This window comes from Leucoraja erinacea, chromosome 24, assembly GCF_028641065.1.
Source record: "Leucoraja erinacea ecotype New England chromosome 24, Leri_hhj_1, whole genome shotgun sequence".
Lineage (NCBI taxonomy): Eukaryota > Metazoa > Chordata > Chondrichthyes > Rajiformes > Rajidae > Leucoraja > Leucoraja erinaceus.
The window spans coordinates 11,979,063-11,986,506 of record NC_073400.1 but is presented as its reverse complement, the minus strand read 5'-3'; the positions used below and the strand labels follow the sequence as shown (position 1 = coordinate 11,986,506).

At 44.2% G+C, this 7,444-nt stretch overlaps 1 pseudogene; it reads left to right on the top strand.

The window, feature by feature from the left end:
- The first annotated feature begins 2,768 nt into the window (after positions 1-2,768).
- On the top strand, positions 2,769-6,746 carry LOC129709012 (protein FAM187B-like; annotated as a pseudogene).
- Positions 6,747-7,444: the final 698 nt, after the last annotated feature.

Sequence of the window (7,444 nt, the reverse complement as noted above, 5' to 3'; positions counted from 1 at the left end):
TGTTGACAAACAGCATTAGAATAGATAGATACTGGGCTGAACGGCCTGTTTCTTTGTTGCTTGATCCTAGGCAATTAGTTGAATAGACAATTCTTAAGTGTCTTTATTTTAGGATTACGTTAATTCACATTGCATAAATGAATACAAATAACTTGAGGTTTTAGTCAATTCTGCTTAAGTTAAGATACTTGGGAATTTGGCTCAGAGTCCCGTAGCCTCTGATTAATTTCCAACCAGCGTGAAGACAGGATACATAAAAAAAAGCACGGGATATATTTCATGTGATATTTCTTATTTTTCTTATGTTTTGTTATCTGAAGAAGCTGATACATTTGAAGGGATCCATAAATTAAGCTTTAGGAAACTCGTTTAACATTTAGATATCAGAAAGACTCCAAAGATGCTCACATTTATAATCTGGTAATACAACTCACGATTTTCAAAATTGTCTTTTTGCATTTAGTTCAGAAGAGGGCACCAAATGCTCGCTATTTCCAGAAACTATTTAGTTTATGAAAGTAGGTTACTCAATTACAATCGGTAAATGCAACCAATAATTCAGGCAGAAGTTTGAAAGTCAGTATTTCCATTACCTTATATTACAATCATTAAAATTGCCACCAAATGGTAAATGCATCCTGAATCAAAGATTTTCTCTGACTAATAAAGAAGGGCATTGAAACTTGAAAATGCACATAGCAACCGACCATTGCCAAAGTGACAACATTTATCTTCATTGTTTCTCAAATACAATATAATTCTTAGGACACAAAATACTGGAGTAACTCAGCGGGGACAGGCAGCCTCTCTAGATAGAAGTAATGGGTGATGTTTCGGGTCAAGACCCTTCTCCAGCCAGAGATGCTGCCTGTCCCGCTGAGTTAATCCAGCATTTTGTGTCTATCTTCGGTGTAAACCAGCATCAACAGTTCCTTCCTACATATAATTATTTGGAGCTCTTCACATGTTCAGCTGAATTGGGTATCAGGATTCTAATTAATTGGGTTGGTGATTTTTAATGGTTTTGTTGAAGTTACGCAGAAATTTTTAATATTGTTTAAGTACTGAGATTTCTCTCATCCTAATTTTCATGTTGTCAAGGCTGAGAGGCTGATGTTTTAAAGCCGACTGATTTTGCTATGGTTTCATGTATTGTATAAATTGGCTAGCATGCCACAGAAGCATTTGTAGGCCAATTATACAAAGAGTGTACTGATCATTAGCTAATCTGTCCTCCATTTTCTTGTGTCTTCTTTCTCAGTTTAGTTTAGTTTAGTTTAAAGATATAACGCGGAAACAGGCCCTTTGGCCCACCGAGTCTACACTGAACAATGATCCCAGCACATTAACACTATCCTACACACACTAGGGACAATTTTTACATTTATCAAGCCAATTTTACTACCTACCTGTACCTGTTTAGTGTGCGAGGTGACCAAAGTTCTCAGAGAAAAACCCATGCGGTCATGGGGAGAACGTAAAAACTCCACACAGACAGCACCCATAGTCAGGATCACTCTAAAAACCATAAATCTGACTTGTTTGAATATTATATATTATATATGAGAGGGAATGACTGGGACGAGACTCGTCTTTGATTATGCTGGTGGCCGTGCTGAGGCAGTGTGAATCGAGTCATTGGAAGGGAGGTTGGTTTGTGCGATGGTCTGGGTTGTGTCCACAATTCTCTGCAGTTTCTTTCCTACTCATTAATGTGCTCCTCTTAGTCATGCTTAGTTATCTGGGATTGGGGATCTTGCTCCTGGATCTTGGTTCCAAACCCACACTGCATTATCCCAATGGCATTGGTTGTCAAACTCAAGTCAAGTCAAGTGAGTTTATTGTCATGTGTCCCTGTATAGGAAATTCTTGCTTTGCTTAAGCACACAGAAAATATAGTCAAAGTGACGATCAACTAGTGCTCTATGGTAGGAAGGAATATTTTTTTACAGAAATCAACGTTCATACCGCTGGGTTTGTAAGCTGCCCAAGCGAAATATGTGCTGTTCCAGGAATTTGTGTATATCTTCAGCAATCATGAGCAAACTCCACATAGACATGTCCCCAACAACCCTCACCAACTTCTACAATGCGCCGTAGAAAGCATTCAATCGGGATGCATCACAGCATGGTTATGGGAACAGCTCCATCCAAGACGGCAAGAAATTGCAAAGAGTTGTGGATGTAGCCAAGAGCATCCACAAACCAACCTCTCTTCCATTGACACCATCTACACCTCACGCTGCCTCGGCGTGGCCACCAGCATAATTACTGACCAGCCTCACCCCAGACACTCCCTCTTCTCCCTTCTTCCATCAGACAAAAGGTACAGAAGTGTGAAAATGCACACCTCCAGGTTCAGGGACTCGTTCCTCCCACCTGTTATCAGGCAACTGAACCATCCTATCACCAAGGAGAGAGTGGTCCTGATCAACCATCTACCTCATTGAGACCCTCGGACTATTTATGATCGGACTTTACTGGATTCTATCTTGCACTAATCGTTATTCCCCTTTATCCTGTATCTGCAAACTGTGGACGGTTTGATTGTAAGTAATCATGTATAGTCGGTTCACTGACTGGATCGCATGCAGTAAAAAGCTTTTCCCGATACCTCGGTGTACGTGACAATATACTAAACAAAACTAAAACTAAACTAAATTATCTAAACTAAACTAAATTAAACTAAACTCAACTAAGCTAAATTATCTCAACTAAACCTGTAATGGTGGGAAGTCAGCACTTGATCAGGGTTTGAAGTTAGACTCCATGGGGAATCCAGTAGCAGATTAGAGTTAAAGACATGCCAGCAATTTGTAACTGAACTCATCCACGATTTACAGCACATCTGCTTCCGTTCAGGATGTACTTCATTTCAATGTTGGGTTTCACCCACTGTTAACTACGTGCCTGGAATTTCCTCTGACATAATACCTTTGAGCAAGAGATACAAGGGATACAAGATGTATGAAAATGCTTGTTCACCCAGATCGTGCATATGATCTGGAACTTGGTATTAGAAACAGAATCTATCAGTACCTGCAGTGGGGAATTGGACAGGCATGAGAGAAATCATTTGCAGGGCTGTGAGGAAAGAGCAGGAACCTGTACAGATGGGTTTCTCTACTTGGATTCAACAGGGCTTTGGCTTCCATCTGTTCCTTAACAATTTTGTATTTCTATGTAATCCAGGGATTTATTGCATCGTGTCATTCAGCGTGGAAACAGGCCTTTCTGCCCAGCTTGCCCTCGCCGACCAACATGCCTCTAAACTAGTCCCACATGCCTGCTTTTGGCCCTCTAAACCTACCTATCCATGTACCTGTCTAAATGTCTCATTGAGATAGTGCCTGCCTCAACTACCTCCTCTGGCACTTTGTTCCATACACCTACCACCCTTTGTGTAAAAAAGTTATCCCTCAGGTCCTCCTCACCTTAACCCTATGTCTACTTTCTCGATTCCCTTACACTGGGCAAAATACTACCTTTACCTGATCTATTCCTCTCATGATTTGGGACACCTCTGTAAGATCACCCCCCATCATCCTACTCTCCAGGGAATAAAGTCCTAGCCCTCTCAACCTCCTCCTAGAACTCAGTCCCACGAGTCCTGTGCACTGTTGAAACTTCTGTAGATACTGTCCACAGGAAAATTAGATGAACATGCAGAAAAATGAAATGAACAACAAAACAAAATATTAACATCTCCATTCTGGGCCTCAGATAAAAGTAGCGCAGGACATGAGAATAAAGAATCAATGAAGAAATAAGGCAGCACAGTGGTGCAGAAGGTAGAGCTGCTGCCACACAGAGCCAGAGATTTGGGTTTGATCCTAACGTTGGTTGCTGTCTGTGTGGCGTTTGCATGCTCTCCCTGTGACCACAGGGGTTTCCTCTGGTTGCTCCAGACATATCCCACATCCCAAAGAACGTGTGGGTTTGTAGGTTAATTGGCCTCTGTAAAATAAATTGCCCTTAATGTGTAGGGAGAGGATGAAAAAGTGGGATAACTAGTGTGACAGGGTGATTGATGGTCGGTGTTGATTTGGCAGGCCACAGGGCCTGTTTCCATGCTCTATCTCCAAACTAAACTAATGGGAGGCATTGATGTGGTGACAGTTACGTCCCTGCTCCAGCCCACAATCAACTGGACGAACCGTCAGTGAAGTACGATGTGTAAAGAAAATTTAGTGCTTTTCATTCTGGGCATGCTGTTTCTAATACGCGGCTTGCCCAACTTCATGAACCAGGATGACTGGGCTAACTGCTCGGGCACAGCCCCCTGCTCCCTAGCCTTCCTATCAAAACAACCCACTCAGCCTGCGTTGCTCGAGTGCCACTGAATTACCGGATGACACCATCTACTGGCAGTACTAAGACCTCAGCCAAACCCCGCACTTTCATCGGACCCGGGCACTTGAGGGTGTACCAAGGGCCGATGGGCGAACTGGGAAGCCGAGCCAATGTACGGAAAGGCTCCTTGATTATGAACATGGTGTGGACCTCAGACACGGGCCTGTACCTGTGCAAGTCAGCTGATTCCATCCTAGCCGCCTACCAGGTGGATGTGCAGGACTCGTCTCTGCTTTATGTGTCCCACCAAGGACTGGGTGGGAGCATTTTGTCAAACCGGAGCCTGGGGGTGAACTTGGGCTCTTCCCAGCACATGGTCTGGCTCTACACCCACTGGAGATCATGGAAGAACTGTGACCGATGCAACGTAATGGGGGAGCAGAAGATGATGGGCTTCTGTTACGCCAAGCTTAGCCAGATCGACAAGAACGAGGAAGAGGAACTGGAGGAAAATGGCACCACCTTGCCCTGCGGCCTAATGGAGCTGCACATTGGGCAGTCCTTGCCCCGGCACGGCGCCGAGTTCCACTACCAAATGTGCTGCGAGCCGTGCGAGAAGGAGGAAACGCCAACGGTGATTGTAGCCAATCTGTTGCTGGAGATTGGCGATTGATGGTGGTGGTGGTGGGGGCAGGAGCCTGCGTTTGACTGGATGGAGCCTCGCACAACACTACTGCAGTTGATGTACCACGACATCCTTGACAACGCCCGGATGACATGCCCGGGGGCGTCGGTGTACACGCCCGTTCTCTGGCAGCGCGACTCCCCCTTCATCACCCAAGGTGGCAACAGTGACGGGAGACATCGGCTGGTCGATGCCACGAGCGGCGGCATCTACAAAATCAAAAGCGTGATGCCCTTCAACCGCAGCATCTACCGCTCCTGGGTGCATGGGTGTAGGGTAGCCTCCTTCCACCTCGAGACGCCCGAGCAGCCAGTGGTACACAGCCACGTCAACCGGAGACTGCTCAAAGGAATAACATACATCGTCGGCACGATTGCTATGGTCTTCGTGATCAGCGCCCTGGTTGAGATACTACACGCCTAGATCTTCGAGTTCAACTGCCTCCTCCAGAACATAAAGACCACGAGACATAGGGGCAGAATTAGGCCCATTTCCGCCATTCTATCGCGGCTGATTCATTTTTCCTTCTCAACCAAATTCTTCTGCCCTCTCCACGTAATCTTTTTTATTATTAATAATTACATATCCATATCCCAAGGACTTGGCCTCTCATGCCCCAGGCCATGGATGACGCAGCTGGGCTGCAGCAGCAGGGGCAAATATGCAACTGGGCTGTGTTGGCTCCAGTAGAGCTGCAGTGTGAAGCGCCGAATAACATTGGTGAAAGTGGGCTGCTTTAGGAAAGTGAATATGCTGCATGATAGAGTGCCGACTGCATTGCTGCTCTGTCAGTGACCATGCTGCATTGGAGCACATTGGGAGCAATGCCACCACCTCCAGCGAGACTGGGACATGCTTCCATTGGAAGAATGGCACCCTAGGTGTGTTAAAGGGAACTCTGAAAGAACTGCAGTGGCTGGTAAAATCGAAGGTAGACACAAAATGCAGCATCTTTGGGGAGGGGTCGAGACCCTTCTTCAGACTGATGTCAGGAGAGTGGATAGGACAAAGAAGATAGTTGGACTAGTGGCAGAACTGAGGTGTGTGGGGTGGGGGATGAAGTGAGAGAGCAAGGGCTATCCGAAGTTATAGGTTGTGGGCCGAGGAGCTTTATTCTACTGTTTCGTGACCCAAGTCACCAAACTATATGACATTTTCACATATTGTGTAAAAAAATGATATAAATCACCCCTGAAACTCGTCATGAACAAGACTTGCACATTTTTTAATTAAATTAGAGAAAAACCGGAAAAACTTCGGGTAATTTTTAGTCCAATCAAAGCACGTTTAACATTGAGTTGTATGCCAGTTGGCCAATCACGCGCTTTGCTTCAGGCTATCACACATCATAGCTGAGAGGGCTTCACTGATGCCTGTTTTACTGGAGATTACGATTTGTTGTTCTGTGGAATACATGTCGTGGAAATTTGCAGCAAGGTAATTGAATTTAGTGAGAAAAGCATGAAAAAGGCTGAAGAATGTGCTGCTAAGTGGATAGAAGTGGAAGAAAGCCTTGAAAGCAAAGTCCCTGCTGAGGTGCTGGAACACAAAGAAGACAGCCAAGAATCAACTCTAACTGAAAGGTAAGATCTAAAGTCTGAATTTATGAAAATCTATCTGTGTGGACTTTAATTAATTTAATTGCACCCTTTTATAATGTGAATAAATTCATTCATTCACTCACTCACTTACTCATTCATTCATTCATCCATCCATTCATTCATTCAATCATCCATCCATTCATTCATGCATTCATTCATTCATTCATTCACTCATGACGTTGAGGGCCTAAACTATATGTATCCATAACAGTCAATTAAACATTGTAACTAATGCCAGCTTGTTGTAGTCCAATAAGTCTTTAACAGCTAATCTCGGAGCTGCCTGCGATAACTTACCGGGAAAAAGCGCTCCGACCGCAGGGCCTAGGTACTTAATAGAGTGAAGCCACGGTCTCAATTAAGAAGCGGCCGATTCGCGAATGCGGAGCCGCGGATCATCGCCGCGGGCGGGGAGGGGGTGGGTCCGACCACTGGAGAAAAATGGAGGGATATTGATCGCACTTTATAGGCTGCCATTGCAGTGAGAAATTGTCAGAAATGGTTGTATCTGTAGAAATTAATTGGTGATATGTGAACTTGAACTAGTTTTTCTATGGTAATAACCTATTGTTATTCTCATTAACATTAAGAGGTTGAAATTATTGAATTGAAGTCCATACAGACAATGAACATGAGATTTTTTTTTCTGTAGCCTCTACTTAAACCTGAAATAACTTATCAATTGTAGTAAATTACAGTGTAAGTCTCATTGACATTAAATAGAGGTTGACACTTTATGAATTGAAGTCCATGCAGACCCAAGTAATGTGAGATTTTTTTTTCTTCAGCTTCTGCCCCTCCACTCTTGAGAGCCTGTCCACAAAAAAAGTGTTTTGTGTGGACATGCACTGTGCTTTAATGAACA